This window comes from Vombatus ursinus, unplaced genomic scaffold, assembly GCF_900497805.2.
Source record: "Vombatus ursinus unplaced genomic scaffold, bare-nosed wombat genome assembly UNPS02014812.1, whole genome shotgun sequence".
Classification (NCBI taxonomy): domain Eukaryota; kingdom Metazoa; phylum Chordata; class Mammalia; order Diprotodontia; family Vombatidae; genus Vombatus; species Vombatus ursinus.
This window is the reverse complement of record NW_020954590.1, coordinates 97,115,225-97,137,251: the sequence shown is the minus strand read 5'-3', so window position 1 is coordinate 97,137,251 and position 22,027 is coordinate 97,115,225. Positions and strand designations below refer to the sequence as shown.

The following is a 22,027-nucleotide window of genomic DNA, read 5'->3' as shown; positions in this document are numbered from 1 at the left end:
TTATGCTGAATTAATAGAGGCATAGTGCCCAAGACAAAGTGTGATGAGGGTAGGGGGAGAGAAGGGATGTATGATATTCCAAATGTATTCTGTCTTGGTCAGATCACATTATAACTCATGTTCAATTCTGATGCCACATTTAAAGAAGCATATGGCCTAAGTACATGACTATCTCCTGAGTCTGTTTCCTAATCCTAAAGTATGATATAGATATATAGATATATGTATATGCATACACACATATATACATATATACACAGAAATATATTGTGCATATATAGATATATAAATAGATATAAGGTATATATTGTTATATATGTAGCTTAAAAAAGAGAAATACAAATATTTATTTACAGTATTTGTTCAGTACTACATATATTGAAGTGTGCTTCATTTGAGAAGTAGAAGGGCACTAGCTACACTGGAGAAGTATTAAATTGCCCCTCTCTGGAAGTCTTCATGAAGAAGCTGGATGACCAAATAAATATTAAGATGTATTATAAGGAATTCTTATTTATACATGAGTTAGACTAGATGAGCTCATGTTCATTCTAATTCTGAAATTCCATGATCGAGTCTACAACCAAGGAACAGGTCTATAGAAAATCGATAGTGCCTAATCTTAGTTATGTTTTTTTTTTCTTTGTGGCAGTATATGCATAAACTGGAAAGTCTTCACATTCACTTCACTGGGTCTTCTGCCTCAGGTTTCCTATATGTTTATCAAAGTGCAGTCAAAATAACTTGACTATGAGACCTTAAGAAAAACAAGGAGTTGCCTTTCCCCCAAGATGGCACCAAAGGCAAAGAAGGAAACAGTTGTCCCCCCTCCAAGACAGACACAAAGTCCAAGGCCTGGAAGGCCAAGAAGGCAGTGTTGAAGGGTGTTCACAGCCACAAAAAGAAGAAGATCCGAACATCTCCCACATTCTGGCCACCCAAGACACTAAGACTTCAACGACAGCCCAAACACCCTTGGAAAAGTACCCCTCGGAGCAACAAACTTGGCCACTATGCCATCATTAAGTTTCCCTTGACCACTGAGTCTGCTATAAAGAAGATTGAGGACAACAACACCTTGGTCTTCATTGTGGACGTCAAGGCCAACAAGCATCAGATCAAGCAGGTGGTCAAGAAACTTTATGACATTGACATGGCCAAGGTCAACACACTGATGCAGCCTGATAGAGAGAAGAAGACTCTGGACTATGATGCTTTAGATGTTGCCAACAAAATTGGAATCATCTAAACTGTGTCCAGCTATCCCACTCCACTTACAATAAAAAGTTTTCCAGTAAAAAAAAAAAACGAAAGAAAAGAAAAGCAAGGAGTGTTCCAGACTTCATTCCTGTCAAGGTTAACATCTAGCTGAGTAGTTTGTTCTCAGAGTCTCAGCCTTGATCAGAATAATATTGCTGGCATGACAGCAGTACACATAAAATCTTGACAGCTGTACAATATAAGCCATCTAGTGTCTGTTTAGGTAGCCCTGAGACTACTAGATGAAATTATCTTTCACCACTAGTATGTTCCTTGTATTCTTCTTATGTCCTTCTAGATACAAAAGTCTATGCACATCAGACATACTGTTGCTATGCTCTGTCAGTAATCAGAGATTCTAGGTTATCAGATACCTTTCAGTATGTCCTAGGCTCTTCCAACATCTTTCTGAAAATAATAAGAGCATGAGATGCAATAGCACCTCCAATTAGTGCATGTCACTGACAATTTATTCCATGAAACATAGAAAAGTGGCAAGGGCCTACGAAATCCCTTGGAGCATGCTCAAATTAGTAGAATCCAACTAAATAAAAAAAAGTCATCTTTTGTTTATTTCCTTCTGTGAGAACTATGGGCTGATGATTAGCCATTGTAGGGTATATCATGTTCTCAGCATGGTATATGGATCTACTTTAATTCTCTCATTTCAGTTCTAACAATCCACACACAATAGGGTCTTCCCAGATTTCTTCCATAGCACCACTATGGTGAGGCATACAGACTACAGGGATTCCTGAATGATGCTATTGATTAGCAGCTCCCTCAAATAGTAAATTTTCCATTTCAAAAATGTAATTTTTAAAGGCTGTCATCAAAATATCTGGGAGTCATTGAAATAGGTTGTGTATATTGTTCTTTTAACATCTCCCGCATCCTATTCATGGAGTGAAAACATGCAAGTAACGGTAATAAACTTCTTTCTGAGATGATCCTTCCATTCCTTATCTCCCAAGTCAAACTTTCCTGAGTCCACCCTTGAGCTGGAGGGCTCATTGCTTCTTTGATGCTCTAGGAGGCAAAGATGCCAGGACTGCCCTTTATCTTCCTGTAAGCTTCATAATGAGAAACATGTATCATTTAAGCAATAAACCCCAGCTCACTGCTTGCAATATTTTGCCAGTACTTTGAACAGAGTGGAGCTGGCACCAATCAATATTTAAACTTCAGAGGTATTAGTCCTCCTTTTCTCTGATATACATAGGATTCCTAAAGAATTCTAAATCCACTATGGCATAGTCCAAACACACATAAGGTTTTTTGTTAGTCTGTTTTTATTCAGTTTACAAAGGTCTAGTACCTTAATGGTCTATGAAAGTATACGCTTTACACAGTGTCCTGCCCAAAATGCCTAGAATATGATTGTTTTAGGGGATCTGCTGTCCAGCACAGAACACTTTGTGTCTTTAGTCCTCACTGTCACTGTCATAAGAGATTGCAGGAGCACACACATGAAGGACCAAGAGAAGTTTTATAGGGGACAGAGTAAGTAGTTTAGAGACTGGGATGGAGCCATCCTAGAGTCCTCATTTTTTGTGCAGTCTATTAGACTTCAGCTTCTGAAAAGGCAAAGTTAAATTATCTTTGTAAGTACTCTGAGAATGCGTACACCATCTTGTCTTCAGTTGTAGCAAACCTAACAGCTTCTTTGATTTCTCTGTTTTTGATGTTACTGAGCAACAAATTACTGAAGGGGACTGGAATCTACTGTATTGCCTTTTGTTAAAAAGTGGTTTTGCTGACTGATCCAATTTCTATTTTCCATCAATGTTTACCCAATCTTCTCTGGTTGTATCTAATTTATATGAATTGACTTTTTATTTGATCTCTGTGGGTATATCAGAGGAAAGGTTATGGAATCAAGCAGAACTGACTCTAAGCACTTCTGCATAGTATGTGGCCATCACTGTAATATCTGTTTCCTTTCCCAACCACAAAAGCTCTATATTATTCAATGACTGTCTTTGGTATGCAACATCCTGTTTCATACTGTACCAGACATACTTGTCAGTCTAGCATGGCTCATGCTCTCCAGGGGCACCATCACCCCCTTTGAATGCTACTCTTTGAATCAGACCCTTCATTCACAATGCAAATTCACAAGTCTTTCTCCCTTTCTGTTAGCGTACAATGGGGCAGGGCTTCTTAAACTTTTTCCACTCATGACCCCTTTTCGGTTTCAGTAGAGTTTGTTGGCACGTGCAGTGCAAAGGGTACATGGTTTGTATTCAGAACCATGAAGTTGTGTGATTCAACACGGGCAAGCACTGCCAAAAACACCTCGGATTCATTATGCATTTGATATTTAATTAATTTTCAGACATCGCATGTTCAGAAGAAACCTTTTACTGTTGCCAAATTTTTCACTACCCCACATGGGGACATGACCCACAGTTTAAGAAGCACTGAACCAGGGAATGTCACATAGCTGTAGAATGCCCTTTCAGTACCACAAAATTGACTGTCTAGCACCTGCAAATATTAGAGCACCATGACACTAGCACATTACATCTCCAATGCAAAACCAAATCTAAAAGATCTCTTTGGGGATCTGTGAATGTAATACCATGTCAGGCGATTTACAAAGTACTCCAACCATCTCATCTTCCTTCCTGTATGACTTGCCAGCATTTGACATCCCCCCAAAGGACCTCTGGAATGAAAAAAAAACTGATATAATTTCATTCTCACTGCCACAAAATAAAGCCACTTATATTTAGGCAAGATTTGCTCAAATGTTTTTATTAAATATCTAGTTGATCAAGGTAGAGTGCACAGTTCTTTAACAAGTACTTCTCAAATGTTAAAAGATGGAAGTGTCCTATGTACACACCAACAAATAGACAAAGGAAAAAAAAAACTTACATCTGGCAAAAGTCAGGATATCTATCTGCTAGATCCAAATTTTCCCATAATGTTTGTATTTAAATATCTTGTCATAAAATGCAGAAGAAGGAAGGAAGGATATAAACTTAATGGTGCCCTGAGGGTCACTTATATTCATCCGGTTTTAACAGCTAGACATCTTTGTGGACAAGAGAGCTTATAGTTTGTGGGAAAATGGTGAGAGATGGAAGATAATTAGGCAACAGGAAAGAACAAATCTAAAACAGGTGTACTTAAACCAAATGGGCTTTATATTACATTAAATATGAATCTCCCATATAAACTATGCTTAAGGACAATCTAGTCCTACCAATATCAATTCTCCAATATCAGAATCAATATGACAGCTATTCACAACTCAACAATGACACTTCAACACAGTTATATGCAATGGCCTCTTCAACAAGCAACCAAAAAATAATGACATTATAATTTTAAAAGATTATTTAATGATCACTTGAATCAATTTGCCTGGTCTGGAGACAAAATAGAGATTGCATTGGAAATTTGTCTTATAGCTGAGAACTAAAGAAGAAAAAATATTTAAACACTTTCCACCAACACATATTCTATAAACACAAGCAATATCCTGTGAGATTGCTGGCACAAAATTTTCTCTTTTGGTGTAGACCTGTGGTAGGAATCAATAAAATAGTTTCAAATAACAATGAACTTCCTAAAAATCAGTCATCTGAAATAGGGAGGGCCTGCTACACTAGGTAGTAATGGGTTCCCTTTCACTGAAGGTGTTCAATAAAAGGCCAAGAGATTAATTGGCAAGGGTATTAAAGATGGATTTTATCCATCAGGCAGGTACTACTACTTCATTTCAGCTCCAGGCCCTAGAAGTAACTATATGGTGAGTTATGGTGAAGCATTGCTAAAAATATGGACAGAAGTTAACTTTCACAAAGAGTTCACTGAAGTAATATTTCAAGCCATGGCTATGCTTTGGAATCCTACAAAGCCAGCATCAACTTAATTAGTCAGCTTGTATAGCATTCTGAGGTAGATTAGCTCATTATGGGTATTATATCTTGAGACTCAAAATCCACCTATGAACCAAGGACAAGACTCACTCTTTGTCCATCACAGCATCATCATTAGCAGCAAATTCAAATGATAGAAATAAAGATGTGTGAAACACACATACATGTGCATATAAATATATATATATATATACATTATATATATATATATACACACACACATACATGCATACATACATCTAATACAAAAATTAAAGGGTTGTATGCAGGCAAATGAAATATTTTATAGTGTATCAGATGGAGATCAGGGAATGGTTAAAGCAAAGAAGGAAGCAAATTGTCAGAAGAATATCTTCACTGCAATTTATATCCAAGTCTATAGTCACCCAGTTACTCAATGTTTCTTTCAAAGACATGCCTTTCATTGAATTGACTAGGTAATGGCTTCCACAACTGTTATATCTAATTGGAAAAGAAAAGATCATGAGATGCAATTAAGTCAAGATAAATAAAATGTAAGTATTGTTCTAACAAAAAAAAAGAATTCTAGCAATGATGGATGAAAGAAAAAGAAGAAATATCTTCAGATTTCTTTCTACTAAACTGGAGGGGGGCATTGAGCAGGAAATGGCTTTAAAGGTTGTGACATATGAACACAATGTGTTATCTTGGTTTCAGAGAAGCTTGGCAAGGCTTGTGTGAACTGAGGAAGTAAGAAGAATAATTTATAAAATAATTACAGGATTGTAGAGAAAATAACTTTAAAACACTTAAATCTGATCAATGCAATGATCCTAAAGAGTGATGGTGAAGCAGGCACACTACTTCATGAGAGAAAGATGACAGACTAAAGGTGGAAAATAAGATATACAATTATGTAAATGGCAAATATGATGGTATGTTTTGATGGATTTGGTTATTTGTTTAAAATTATTGCATTTTTCCCATTGGAGGGAGCCAGTTGATGGGGGAGTGAACTAGAAATAATGTTATCCAAAAAAAGAAGAAAAGTGAGCTATTGAAAAAATGTAAAAATGCATTAAAAAAATAGAAGGAAGTTCAGATGTCAGCCATTTATTCAACTTCCATAATGGTAAAAGAGAGTATGGGCTCTCAAGGAGCACACAATATAATATGGGAGGCAACATGCAAACAACTATGAATAAAAAAGATATATTCTGGAAAAGTTGGAGATAATTAACAGAGGAAAGACACTAATGAAAACATCCAGAGTTGAAAATAAATTGTCTTGTTTAAGGAACAGCAAAAAGGCCAATATTACTGGATCAAAGATGATATACAGGGTTGGGGGAAGTAAGATGTAAAAAGATTTGAAAGGCAGGAGGGAGCCAGGTTGTGAAGGGCTTTGAAAGCCAAACAGATGAGTTTATATTTGATTCTGAAGGTGATTGATAGAAAGCCACTAGAGTTTGTTTTTTTTTTTAATAGGGTATGACATGGTCTGATCTGTACTTTGGAAAGGTTAATTTGACAGCTCAGTGGACTGGAGATTGAAGAGACTTGAGGGAGGGAGACTAAGCAGAAGGCTGTTGAAATAGTTTAGTTATGAAGTGATGAGGACCTGCACCAGGGAAACACAAACAAGGATAGGTCTTAATGTAACATGTTTAATTTATTACATACTTTTAAAAGCAAACTATACATAGTAGAAATTCATAGTCCATAGTTTCACATATAATGCTCTTTTTTATTCTGATATATAATATATGTTTGTTTTTGTATCCATGAAGTTTAGGGTATTTTTAATTAAATTAAAAAGTTTTCCAACTAGTATGATACTCTACACATAGGAGTCTTATTCAATGTTTGTTATTGAAAGAACAGATTATATTCTGCCCTTGGACATAGGTTTAAACACACACACACACACACACACACACCCATGCACAGACACAAGCTGACACACATACAGCTAGCAATTCCAAAATAAAACCTTAAGTGAAAATAAAGTAGAACTGACAGCTCAAACATTTTTCTTTCTATTCTTCTACCAAAAATGTTGCTACTATAACTCGTCATAGTCTCAAAGGGGTTGTTGACAGGAAACAAAAGGCAGATAAAGATTTAATTTTCTCCTTTTTGACAAATGAATTGTGGCTATAGGCTTATGGCTAAATTGCACATGGGCCACCAGAGGGTTCTTAGGTCTATTTTCAGAACACCCTTACTACTCCCTTTATTAGGCATGTGAATCTGTGTATTGTATATTTATGAGATCCTGTCCTCAAACTACCCCAGTTTTTAAAGGGTTTTCCTTTTCCCTTTTATAACCCATTGAAACACTGATAATTCTAGAGAAACTTAGAGGTGAGGAGGAAGGCAGAGATAATAGAGCAAGCTTGGCTTCATGTACATTTAACTCTTACTTATTGATTACTTCTATTTTTATAATAAGGGTGGTGGAACGGATAGAACACAGCAGAATTTAGGAATTAAAACACAAAATCCTATGGGGGAGGTGATCATCTTTCCTACAAGTATCATTAAACTACACAAAGTAAAGTTGTTAGAGTGTTCAGTATGAAGTATGACCATTGGTATTTTCCCAAAGATGGAAAGGTTGTCACTCTCAGTTGTTATATTAGGCAACTGATCCAATACTATTTAAATATCTTTATAAGGCTTTTCTCCTTTCATCAGGTGTCCCCAGTCTTATGACCTGCTAGGTGAGTCATGAGTCCTACCAAACCATCTAAAGTATATTAGGAACGTGCATGAGTTCTTTCCAGCTTTATTTTTCTCTTTTTGACCAGTCATTCTGACTGCCCTGGAATTCAGGGAACACTGAGGCAGGGTTGACAGAGCATAAAACAATCTCTCTTTCCCTCTCCATTATCCATCAAAAATCTCTCTTGGGAGAAGAAAAAGTGATATATGTGTGAATGTGTGTTTGAGTGTGTGTGTGCGTGTGTGTGTGTGTGTGTGTGTGCGCAAGTGTGTGCCTGGTGGGAGGGTAGAATATCTTCTTTTAAATGGGGTTATTCTCTGCCTTTCCTTTCTCCTCTTTTTATGAAATGTACAATGTCCTGGGCTATAGACATCCTCAAATATTCATCTGCTTTTTTGCCTTCTAATTTTAGTGAATTTTGATTCTGACAAATGTCCATTATACTCTTACGTCTCAATTAAAGAAGCCTAAATAAAACAAACTTTGCTTTCGCCTTATAAACCCTCTCTATTACAGACAACAAAGAGTATTGCCATCCTCTTTCAGTGACATGAAATCTATGGTTTTGGGTAATTCACTGTAAAGGAATGAATATAGTATACATACAAAATATTTTTTAATGCAAGGCAATTTTAGGTGAGGAAAGGCACTAGTGACTGGTGGAATCTAGAAAAGTTGCATGTAAGAAGTAGCACTTGAGCTGAGCTTTGAAAGATAAGAAAGGTAGAGATGAGGAGGAAATACATGCTAGGCACAAGGAATATCCTGTGTAAAGGAACAGAAATGGGAAATGGAATTTCATATATTAGAACCAGCGAGTAGGCTAGGTTGGCTGGAATATATATACAAAACAAAGTAATATGTAATGAGCCAAGAATCTGATTAGAATCTGGAGCCAGATTACAATGCACTTTAAATAGCAAACTGAAGAGTATGAATTTTATTCTAGAGGTAATAGTGAGTCACTGATAGTTATTGAGCAGAGAAGTGACATAGCCAGATTTAAGAATTTAATTTTGACAAATGTATGGAAAGATGAATTGGAGATAGGAGACTTGAGATTGGAAGCCAGTTAAAAAGTTATTGCAAGAGTATAGACAAGAGGTGATGAGAGTGTGAGATAGAATGTATGGGGATAGATTCAACCAGACATAGCAACTGATGTATTATTTTTAATGAAGGAGAAAACAGAGTCAAGGACAATTCTAATGGTGGGAATCTGAATATGTGGAAAGAAGGAGGTATCCTTTTCTGAAACAGCTAAGTTAGAAAGACAAATGGGTTTGGGGGGGAGGGGATAAGATAAGAAATCCTATTTTGGAAATGTTGAGTTTGAAATGTCTACTGGTTGTCCTGTAAATATTAAATGAGATGTTGGTGATTAAGGACTAGAACTCAGGAGAGAGAATAAAACTGGATGTATAGATCTAAGAGTTGTCAGAATAAACATAACTGAACCCATTGAATCTGAATAAGTTGCCAAGAGATGGTGTAAGACAAAAAATGAAAAGAACTCAGAATGCAGGGTTGGTGGACATCCACAGTCAATAGGTAGGACATGGAGGAGGATCCAGCAAAGGAGACTGAAAAGAAATGTCCCAGAGAGGAGGAGGACTAGGAATGTCATGAAAACCCAGAAGGGAAAGAATATTTAGGATGTGACAATATTCAACAGCATCAAATATGAAGAAAGGTAAAGAAGGATAAGGGCTAAAAAGACCTCATTTCAAATACTAAGAATTAATTGGTATTGGTAAGATTTTCAGTTAAATGATGAGGTTGGAAGTCAGAATGCCTAGAGAGTAAGAGTTGAGTGAAAAAAAAAAAGTGGAGACAATGAATGAAACAGCTTTGTCTAGAAGTCCAACTGTAAAATAACAAGAGATAGTGTATGATTGCTTCAGGAAATGATGGGGGAAGAGAATGATCAGGGCTTTGTAAAGGATGGATTAGACTCAGGTTTGTGGGCAGCAAAGAGGCGGCCATAGATAGGGAGAGAAGGTATCATTTTAGAGACAGTAGGCTTGAAGAGATGGGAAGGAATGAATAAATCAAAGGTAGTGGAAAGGATGTCCTTGGAAAGAAGGATCACAGAATTAGAGGCTCATAGATTTAGAGCTAAAAAGTTACCTTAAAGACCATTAAGTCCACCCCACCTCCATTTTATAAATGAGGAACTGAACCCTAGAGAAGTTAAGTTACTTGCCCAGGATCACATAGTTATCAAGTACCTTGAGAAGAATCTGAATTCAAAAGCAGCACTCTGTCTACTATACCATGCTCTGTCTGATCACTCCCAGAGAGTTTAGTAAATAAAGAGCCTGGAGGGTGTTATCAAAGGGTTCTGAGAAATAGTATATGGGAAGAGCTCACGGTGAATAACTTCTACCGTATCACTGAAGCATGTGTCCCCTGCTTAGAGGGAAAAAGAAAGGATAGTGTGGGAGAATTGAAAAAAAAAGATAAGGTTTGGGCAAGCTACTGTAGGAAATTAAACAGTCAATTATGGAAGAATAAAATGATTGTCTAGTAGAAGTCAAGGTCCTTATAAAAATAGATAGCAGACCCAGTTTGTAGTACACCTAGTTGGCATGACTGTGTACATTCATTCAGAATCATTCAGCAGTATATGAGTAGGAGTAGAAGTGATAGATTGAGGGAAGTAATCCAGAGAAAGGGTGTGGCAAGGAAAAAATGGTAAAAGAATAAAATGGCTAGGGATTCATCTAACCTCTCTCAGTCTCTCTTTTATCACCTGTAAAATGGAATGGTATCTACTGTACTCAGAGTTTTTGTGAGTTACTATATCAAATGAGAAAATATATGTAAAATGCTTGGCAAACATTAAAGTGCTATTTAAATGTTATTATTGCTATTACTTTTATTAAAGGACAGTGCAAAGCTGGACTTTTTAACTATGGAGTTAAGATTGAGAAGGGAGCAAAGTAAAGTCAGAGTAGAGGTGGTAACTTTGAAAAGCACTGATGTATAAAGGGACTCCAGAGGTCACTCAGAGGACAAAGAATAGGTTTATGAAGATTGAGTCTCAGGCAGGTGATGGTCTTATGGAGGAATTTCAGAGTTTTTAATCATAGAAGAGTGACACCCATGGGTGATGGTGAGATTGTGCATACCTGTATGTGGCTGGGGTAGAGTGAAGACACAGGTTATAAGAGATCCTGAATCTTCTGACAAAAGATGCCAAGATGTTTTAGGGAACATGAATACACATGTGGAAGGCCTGTAGCATAAGGGAAGGGCTTGGTATGGAGAGAATGACTATGAGGGAGATTATGTACTCTTTAAAACAGGAAGGAGAATGACCTGGTGGGTGATGGATAACTGTCACCAGAACCTAGATGGATGATAAATCTGGATAGAATGTAGCCCAAAGGAAGAAAGGTTGCTGAGTGATAGTGGCAGAAGGAGGATCAATGAGGATGCCTCTTCCTTCTCCTTATCTAGTATATTGGAGACATGAAAGAAACATCAATCAATCAATTAGTGTTTATTTATCACCTACTAGGTGTCAGATATTGCATAAGGCCCTGGGTTTACAAAGAATAAATTGAATAAGCTATACGCACAAGGAGTTTGCATTCCTTTGGTAGTGATGACATGTACACAATTAGGTACATAAGCAATAGACACAAAATAGATGCAAGGCAACTTGAGAGGGGAGGTCCCAGCATTTGAGAGTATTAGGAAAGATGAAACTTTTTGATTTGTGAAGCACTTAGAGCAGTGTCTGGAACATATTAGGTGCTTAATAATTTCATGTTCCCTCCCTTTCTCTTCCAAAGAGACTATGAATTTTAAGAGACTGAGGTTAAAATTAGTACATTCTAGGCATAGGAGACAGCTGGTTTAAAGCTATGGAGATAGAAAAAGTAGTTCCATGTATCAAGAATGATAAGAAGACAAGTTTGGCTAGATTGTAGAGTGTGTGAATGGGACTAATATGTAATTAGACTAGGAAGGACAATTCAGGCCAGACAGGTTGGAAAGAGATTTAAATTCCAAATAAGAACTTATATTTAATCCTAGGTATGTTGCTGTTGTTCAGGCATTTCAATCATTTCCGACTCTCCATGACTTCTCTTGGAGTTTTTTTGGCAAAGATACTAGAGCCTTTCTTTCTCCAGCTCATTTTACAGATTAGAAGACTGAGGGAAATAAGGTTAAATGACTTGCCCAGAGTCACACAACTAGTAAGTGTTGAGGGCCAAATCTGAACTCAAGAGATGAGTCTTCCTGACTTTAGGCCCAGCACTCTATCCACTGAGACATTTAGCTGCCCACTATTCAAGTTTACTGAGTAGAGTAACATGTTCATTTTTGAGCTTCAGGATGCTTTATGAGAGGATATGTTAGGGATGTAGTATCTTTTAGGGGAGGTCAGGTCTCAGAGGAGAGAAAGAAGATGAGAGGAAAAGAGCCAAAAATAAAAGGAAATCTATTTGTAAAGGAATAAGCATTCCAAAGGGAAGTGACAAGCAGAGCTAGACTGGGACTTGGGAGGGATAGGGTTAAGATGGATGAGGTTTAGAGAACAGGAAGCGTTAGCAGGAGAAAGCAGTTTTCCCTTGGACATCCAGAAATTCTTCATCTGTGGGTTTGGGAGAAGCCGTAGTACTAGTATACCTTTTGACTGAGACTCCCACCATCAAAATGTGAGAGGGTATCAGATCTTTTTTTAGCACTAGGGAAGAAAGATTATTGGGCTTGGTGTCAACGATCCTTCTTTTGAATCCTTCCTGACGGCTTGACAATAAGAGGTCTGATATCTGATTTTTTTAATACTAAGCTAGAACCTTAACATGAGATACTTGTAGTGGGAAAATCTGATCCTAGATGTGAAGATTCTAATTTCTGATGATCAGGTCATGGACTGAATCTTAGAGGTAAGAGGTGAAGTATGCAAAGAGATACATGAGGCTTTGGGCCTAGACTGGCTCTAGTCCAACCACAGAGGCTTAGCCGTTGCCTCAGCAGCATGATAATAAAGAACAGAACTGGAACATTGGTTCAATGAATCATGGAAGAGTGAAAGTTTCAAAGCACCAAAAAAGCCAGTTTTAGATATTTTTAAAGCAAGAAAAAGAAGTAATAGATTTTCTGCTTGGAACAGATAGCATAATGTTAATACAAAACTGAAAAAATAGTTAACTCATATTTTGCTGTCTTCTCTACTAAAGCAAATAATCATCAAATTGGAAGGGATAAAAGAAATATGATTAAGGGGGAAATGAAGCCCAGATAGGCCAGATACTAGGGGAAAAATCTAGCTGCTTTAACTTAATTTAAGCCTCCTAGCCAAAATAAAATGCATCCAAAGATACTGAAAGAACTTGTAGCTGAGATTGCTGAACCACTGTCAGTGATCTTTTGAGGAATTGTGGAAAATGGGATTGGTCCTGGAAGGCTGGAGATCCACACGCGTTGTTCCAATTTTTTTTAAATTTCCAAATTTTTTCAAAAAGCAGTAAAGAGGTGGGAGTGGAATAGAAAATAGATTTTTGGCAAGTGTAGACCAGCAAACTTGACATGGATCATTGGCAAAATTCTAGAACAAACTATAAATTGATGGCATGTTAACATTTAGCAGCTGATAATTCCTCCATTAGCACTGGAAAAGTATCACTTTATTAGTACAAATCAGCAAGTATACACTAAGAATTAGCCATACCATATCAACTTGATTTCCTTTGTGATAAGGTTATTAAGTAGGGGGATGCTATAGATATTATGTGTCTAGAATTCAGGAAAGTATTTGATAAAAGCTCCCATACTATCACTACAGACAAGATAAGGAAGTCTGGGCTGGATAATTGTGCAGAGTTAAGTAGATTCATAAATGGTTAAGTAAGAAAACAAATCTAAATGAGTGCTGATTATTAATGGATCTATATTTACCTATAGGAAAGTCTCTAGATGCATGCTACAGGTGCTACCTATCTTCAGTCATGTCTTATTCAACAATGGCCCTAGGATGTTGTTCTTAGGCAAGCCTAATTATTTTGTCTCTTAATATGGGGGAGGAGAACCCTACTTAGATCTCTCACCTTCAACTTTTTTACATCACAGGCTCAACTAAGATGACACTTTCTACAACAAGCCCTAATTAATTCCTTATTGTTGGTGAACTCCTCAAATTATATTCCACTTATTTCTCTGTTTAAGTATCACATCTCCCCAGTAGAATAAGCTATTTGAGAGCAAGGACTTTTTGTTTCATCTATCAGTACCTTGCACATACTATCTCATAAACGTTAGATTAACCAATCGAATTCACAGTACCCATATGAAAAAATTATCCTTAAAGGAAATAAAATATTCAGTTTAAAAAGTTTTTAAAAATTCTTTAAAGCAATATCACATTAGTAAACTTTTCAATTAATTAAAACATCAATAAGACTAGTAGCCTTCTTGCCCAGCCCCAAAATATTTAGCCACCTGTGAGTGGATAGCATGATCCCTCATGCTATCTGAATGCTACCATCTGTCCTCAAAAGCTGTCTTGGAAATGACTGATAAAATGGTAATTCTTTACCCTGTGCCCTCAGTTACAATTTTTTTTTCTCATCTGGCGTTAGAGCAATGGCATAGGCTCTATGTATTAATCACTACGTGTTGCCTAAGAGCCCCTTCTTGTGCAAGTCAATTTTATCTATCAAAGTTGGGATGGCGGTACGAAGGCCTGACAACAGAATTCACAGAACCAAAATAAAAGTTGTGAGGTCGAACCTACTCTACTTTAATCTTGCACAAAAATAAGAGAAACTTTTTTACCATTTTCCACCTCATGCCCAAACCAAGTACATGTAACAGCTTTCCTCAATCAGAAAAAAGGTAAATAAGCCACAACATATTATCCACAAGCAAAAAAATGGGAGCAGAGGGATATAGTAACTAGAAAGCAAAGATCAATCATTCATTCAGTCCACAAATATTTATTAACTGATTTTTATGTGACAAACACTGTTCTTTTACCAGTAAGGACACAAAGATAGGAAAAAAATAGTCTCTCCCTCCAAGAGTTTACATTCTAATAGGAAAAATAATATGTAAATAACTACATACATACAAAATATATACAGAGTAGAGAGAAGGCAATCTGAAAAGGGAAGGCCTTAGAAGCTGAGGAGACCCAGAAGGGTCATCTGGAGAAATTGGACTATCTTTTAAAAAAATTAAAGGGCAAATTTATTTTATTACTGTATCTGTCCCATTATCCACCCCCCATTGATAAAATTAAAAAATAAATTCCTCAACACATATTTATATGGTCCACCAAAGCAAATTCCCACATGGGCCATATGTGAAAATGTTATATCTCTTTCTGAATTTTAAGTTCATCACCTCTCTGTCAGGAGAGTGGAATGTTTCACATTCTTCAAGACTTGATTCTTCATTTGGTTGATGAGAATTCTAAAGTCTCTCAAAGTTGTCTTCTATAATGCTATAATTTTCTAAATTGTTCTATTTCTGCTCACTTCATTCTGTATCAGTTCACAAAGGTCTTCCTAGTTTCCTCTGAAACTGTTCATTTCATCATTTCTTATGGCACAATAATATTCCATTACTTTTATTTACCACAATTTACTTAGCCATTCCCCAATAGGAAGACATCCCCATAGTTTCCAATTTATGGCTACCACAAAAGAGCTACTGTAAATATTATTTATGTGTAGATCTTTTTCCTCTTTCTCTTATTTCTTTGGTGCTATAAACCTCATGGTGGTATAGCTGGGTTAGAGGGTAAGCACCATTTAGTAACTTTCTAGGCATGATTCTAAATTGCTTTCCAAAATGGTTAGGGTGGCTAATTCACAACTCCAACAACAATGCACTTATACTTGTTTTCCCACAACCCCTTCAACATTTGTCATTTTCCTCTTTTGTCATCCTTGCCAGTTTGATAAGTATGAAATGGAATCTAAAAGTTATTTTAATTTGCATTTCTCTAATTATTGCTCATTTATAGCATTTTAAATAATTTTAATAGTTTGGATTTTTTCCTTTAAAATCATATTGTTTGACTATTGGGGAATGCCTCTCAATCTAATAAAGTTAAATCACTTATTAATATATTTTAGAAATGAGACCTTTATCAGAGAAACTTATTGCAGTTTTTTTCCTTAGTTACCTATTTCCCTTCTAATTTTAAACATTAGATTTGTTTGAACAAAAATTTTCAATTTTATATAATCAAAATTATCTACTTTATCTTGTGTGATCTCCTCTTTCACTTGTGTAGTCATGAACTCTTCCTTTATCCATAAATCCAAAATGTATATGTTCCTTTCCCCTTTAATTTATATGATGTGTTTTTTTTATATCTTAGTTATGTATCCATTTGGAGTTTTTCTTAGTAGATGGTGTGAGGAGTTGGGTTGAACCAATAGTTCTAACTTAGTGATTCATGACCCTACTGGGGCTTTGCAAACATGGTCTAAAAGAGTTCACACTAAAAAAATATTTCATGGAGCATTAAGCTCCATGAAATAACTGTAAAGAATACTATGAGTAGCATATTAAATTACCCTGTAGGTTCACAGCACATTTTGTTTTGTCAAAAGTGGTTCAAAGAACAAAAATGTTAGGAACCACTTGCCTAAATCAAGTTTCTACCAGACTGCTATCCAGTTTTCTCAACAGTTTTTTGTCAAATAGCGAGTCCTTCCCACAGCAACTAAGAGTCCTTGAGTTCATCAATGTGCTACTTTGTATGTTTGCTTTAGTCTGTTCTACTGGTTGACCTCTCTCTCTTTTAATTTAACTGTTATTGCTGTGTTCAGTCATATCCAGCTCTTCATGACCCCATTTTGGGGTTTTCTTGGCAAAGATACTGAAGTGGTTTGCTATTTCCTCCTCCAGCTCACTTTACAAATGAGGAACTGAGACAAATAGGGTTAAGTGACTTACCCAGGGTTACCCAGCTAGTTAAGTATGAAGGCTGGATTTGAACTCATGAAGATCAGTCTTCCTGTTTCCAAGTCCAGCACTCTATCCATTGCACCACCTCCAAATCATTTTAATGATCACTTTTTGGTAGAAGAGTTTAAAATCTGATAGTAATAGACTCCCTTCATTCCCACTTTGACCTGTTTTTCCTCAATATGAATTTTGTTCTTTTTTCCTATCTCTATAAAATATTTTTGGGAGTTTTATTAGTATATCACTGAATAAGTAAACTGATATTGTAGTAGTGTCATTTGATTATATTGGGATTACATTTGATTATACCTAGTCATGAGCAATGTTTCTTCAATGATTCAGGTCAGTCTTTATTTCTGCAAAGACTATTTTACAGTTAGTTTTATACAGTCCCTAGGTGAATCTTGAAGACTATATTCCTGAGTATTTTATAGCCATTGTAGTTATTTTGAATGGAATTTCTCTTTTTAACTCTTTTTGTTGGTATTTGTTGGCTATATAGGAATACTGCTGATTTATGTGGATTTATCTTAAATCCCACAATTTTTCTGAAGCTATTATTTCACTTGATTTTAGTTGACTCAAGGGTTCTCTAAGTACTTTATATTACTTGTAAAGAGTGACAGTTTTATTTTCATTTTCACTGTGTTTATTCCCTCAGTTTCTTTTTCTTGTCTTATTGCTATAGCTAGCATTTCTAGCATTATGGTAAATCGTAGTGGTTATGAGCTTTTCATTACTTCTGGTCTTATTGGGAATACCTCTAACTTTTCTTCTTTACATATGTTTGCATCTGGATTTAGATAAATACTGTTTGTTATATTAAAGAAAGGTCCTTTTATTTCTATGATTCCTAGAGTGTTTAATAGAAATGAGTGTTGGATTTTGTCTAAAGACTTTTTAGCATACATTGATATAATAATATATTTTTATTATTTAACTTAACATGTATACAAACATATTTTTTCACATGTTGAATTACTGATATCAACCTAACCTGGTCAAATTGTATACTCAGTCTAATATGTTACTATAGCCTACTTGCTAATATTTTATTTAAAATTTTTAAATCAATTTTCATTTGGTATATTGGTCTGTAGCTTTCTTTCTCTGCTTTGAGCAGAGACTAAAAGGCAAAGATGAAGAGAAATAGGTTTCTAGGCATGGAGGATATTGTTCTATGAATGAGGAGAGGGGAACCTATATAAGAGATGTTGTGAAAATAGAAACGACAACAGAATGACAATCAACTAAATGTGTCTTATGAGAATGAGGGTGGGGAGTCAAAAATGACATCAAATGTGCAAGTCTGGGTAACTGGAAAGATGGTGTTATTCTTGACAGTTATATAGTAATAGATAATTTTAAGGAAAAGAGAATATGTAAAGGGAAATGAGTTCTGTTTTGGACATGTAAAGTTTGTGATGCCTCTGGGATATTTAGCTCAAGATCAGTAGAGGGAAAATGCTAATACATAACTATAGTTCAGAAAAGAGACGAGGGCTGTATATATTGACCTGGGAATCATGTGCATTAAAATGTTAATTAAATTCATTGGAACTGATGATATTACCAAGGGAGATATCATAAAGTAAAAAAGATAACAAAGCCTGGGAGAGATACTTGAAAGACACCCATGATTCAGAACCCTTCAGTTCCAGAAGCCATAGTTTCTGATCTCAATTCAGACCTGTGGTCATTCAGTCAACATATTTATTAAGTACTTCCTAGGAGTCAGATACTGTGCTAAGCAATGGTGATGATACAAACACAAAAAGTAAACCTTTTCTGCCATTGGAGGATTTGAATTCAATTAGGGAAAACAATGTTTGTATATGAGCATATGTAAGATTAATACAAAGTTAATAGAAGGTATTTTGGAAATAAAGGGCATTAGCTGTAGAGGGGCAAGGAGAGGAAGAGCCAGAAAAAAGCATCATGCAGAAGTTAATGCTTAAATTGAACTTTGAAGGAAACCAGAAGTTCTAAGGTGTAAAGCTGATGAATGGGTGTATTCCAGGCATTGGAGACAGTCTGTAAAAAAACGCACAAAGACAGAAAATGGAACACACTGCATGAAGAATAGCGAGAAGGCCAGTTTGTCTCAGTGCATGAAGGGAAACGTATATCAAATCTGAAAAAGTAGGTTGAAGTCAGGTTGCAAAGTATTTTAAATGCCAAAATGAAGAATTTGTATTTGACCCTAGTGTGTATGTGTGTGTGTGTGTGTGTGTATGTGTGTGTGTGTGAAACATTTGAAGGAATTAAGTGCTGAACTGAAGCATCATGGTATCATGAAAAGCCTAGTGGAGTACTTGCAGTCAAGAAAGACATGAGTGTAAATCCTTGCTATAGTGCTCATTGATTAATAAACATAGTGCCTGATACTTAATGAATTTAGTTTATTGATTATCTAATAACAGATCTATATTGCAAGGAGAAATAGTGACAGGAGAAAAATCTCTAGCAACTCACTAAAGATGTCTATCTTTAATCATATCTGAATCCACATTTTTGTCAAGTGATTTGCCCATCATTTGACAATAGGCAAATCAATGAACCTCTCTTGGCCTCAGTTTCCTTCATCTACGTCTTAAAATGTGATTAATAAAACCTGTAGTACTTTTCTCAAAGATATGAAGTTTGGAGAACTCGACTTGTGATTTCAATAGTATAGGGAACTCCCATTGAGGAAATTCCCTCTACCAATACAAAACAGCATTGGCTCTGCAATGTCAAGTCCACTGGGGTATGGAGAGAGGTTAAGCGACATACCCAGAGCTACCCAGCCAGTGTGTGTCAGAGGTCATTGAAGCCAGGTCTTCCTGACTCTGATACTAGGTCTCTATCCACCATACCTTGCAACTTATCACAAAATTTTAGGTTAAATAATAATACATATAAAGTGCATTTATTGTATATGGTACTAAAGGTGGGAGGGAGAGCACAATGATATCACATAGTTTTTGCTGTCATAGGAATTATAGTTCCTTAGGGAGTCATGACTTAGACTATATATTTTAAAAGTTTTGCTCCCAAAAACTATTATAGGGAAGGAAAGAAAGAAAGGGGCAGTGAAGATTGTCCTAATGTACCTGGGCAAAACTTGAAAGAAAAAGGCGAAAATGAATTGGAAGGTTTTTTTTTTAATGTATATATATATATGAAAGAGTGCCCAATATACATACTGCTTTGAGATGCACTATCCCTCCCCTAGCCATACCCTCTCGTTCCCTTTTATCACAGAACCATAACAAAATCAACATTAGCATTGATGCTACAAAGGTCTTAATAGTCTCTGGCCCTGTGACTTCATTCCAAATTTCTTGACTACTTAGACTAGAGCTTGCTTCCTTGATCACAAATCCCCAATATGTATTATATCACCCTGGTAGAATCTAAGTTCCTTGAGGTAGATTGTCTAATATCTGCATTTGTATCCCCATTGCCTACCACAGTGACTGACATAAAGTAGGCACTTAATTACAGGTTTTTATTGATTGATTTAGCTGAGAGGTAAGAGATCACAAACAAAAGGACATTCTATATTGACTTGTCATGTATTTGGGAGGAACCTTTGTTCATTGGTTATATAGTCAGAACTCTTGTTATCTTCAAAACAGCTAACCTTGCTACTGGCTGTATCTTTTGCTGTATTAATACCTAAGGGACATAGATGATGCTTCCACTGATGGCTGGTTAATCATTTAGTAAGAGAGAAGGTCTTAGAGTCTCCTTCCCCCTTGAGTCCATATGGTTTTTATTCTAAAGAGATGCTTTCATTAAATGTGCCACGCCCATGTAGAATTTTCTGGAAGATGTAGGTAGTAAAATGATATGACTTAGTGTCAGGAAACATTAAAGGATCACCGATAATGCTAAATAATTCCTGAAATCTACTCTCCTGAAACCTATTATCCCTCTTTTTTCAGTTTGGACCAACTTTATATCTATCTTCAGTATCTGGCCAATGTCCACGGCTTTATCAACTAACTCAATGAATTATCCATAAAACTTACAATATAGGCATTCTTAGTCTACCTAGGTTCTCCTGTGTGTAGTGCTCAATCTGTTTATTTTGAGTGGTTGTAGATGTAATTGGGGACCTATTCAATACACTATATACATAAAGAGGATGATTAGGTAGATCTGGTCAACTCTCATGAATCTCCTTTCTGCAAGGATGGGATGGGATGTTATTGTATGGGATGTTGTTTATGATACGGGTAAATACCTGTAGACAATATACATCTCTCTGTTTCGTGCCTTCTTTTATATTGATTATCAGAGGACTGAAAAAGTTTTCACCGTAGTTGTGTCTGTCATGGAATTTTGTATGATCTTGAAATATGTATGGACATAAATTGTTGGGTTAGGTTTAGGGTTAAGGTTGGGGGTCTGCATTTTCCTCTATTGAGTGAAATCCTTTCTTGGAATCAAAAAGCAATAAATATTTTCAAATCTTTTGTTCTGTATGATTCTGAGTCAACTATATGACTGTGAAGATATAATCTGTTCTAGAAAATTATCTATGAAAGTCACACACAAACCACTTTATAAGCACTATCATTTAAGCTTCCCAAAGTGTTGTTCTTGTACTTGACTCATTTTCATCAGATACCTCTCTATTTATTCATAGACTATTCTCATAAAGATTATATAGTTAAGAAATTAGAAAATAGCATTTTACCTAGAGAGCCAATCTCTTAGTTAAGAAGCCCTGGGTTCAGATTTTGCCTCTGACGTATCCTGACTGTATTATTCTTTGAATGTCATTTATGTCATTCAACCTCTCAGTACGTTATTCAATTTTTTAAGTACACATATCATTGAATAGTGGATAATGTGGTCATAGACTGTATTATAAGTGGTATAGTACTCAAGGAAAGGTTGCAAAGTATAATGAGCAGTGAGTTGGTCTTAAAATGAAAAAGACCTGGATTTAAAATCCCATAGCTTAGATTTCCAGTCTGCACAACCCTGGGAAAATCATTTAATCTAACTGTGCTCCTATACAGTTCTTTAAGAAGAGAAGTTTCAGAGCAATTATTCATTAGGATACCAAAAAGGAGCTTACTCACCAAGAACTATTTCAATGAAATAACAAATATAGGACCCCCTCCCTCAGAATAAGGGCCTGATTAGAAGATGATAGATGTGTTTCACTTTGCTCTGGTTAGAGCATGTGTATTCAGTTCTGTATACATATCACATTTTAACAAAAACATAGATAAGATAGTGATCA

At 36.0% G+C, this 22,027-nt stretch overlaps 1 pseudogene; it reads left to right on the top strand.

Annotated features, from left to right (window-relative positions):
• Positions 1-791: 791 nt before the first annotated feature.
• Positions 792-1,289, top strand: LOC114053788 (annotated as a pseudogene).
• The last annotated feature ends 20,738 nt before the right edge of the window (positions 1,290-22,027 follow it).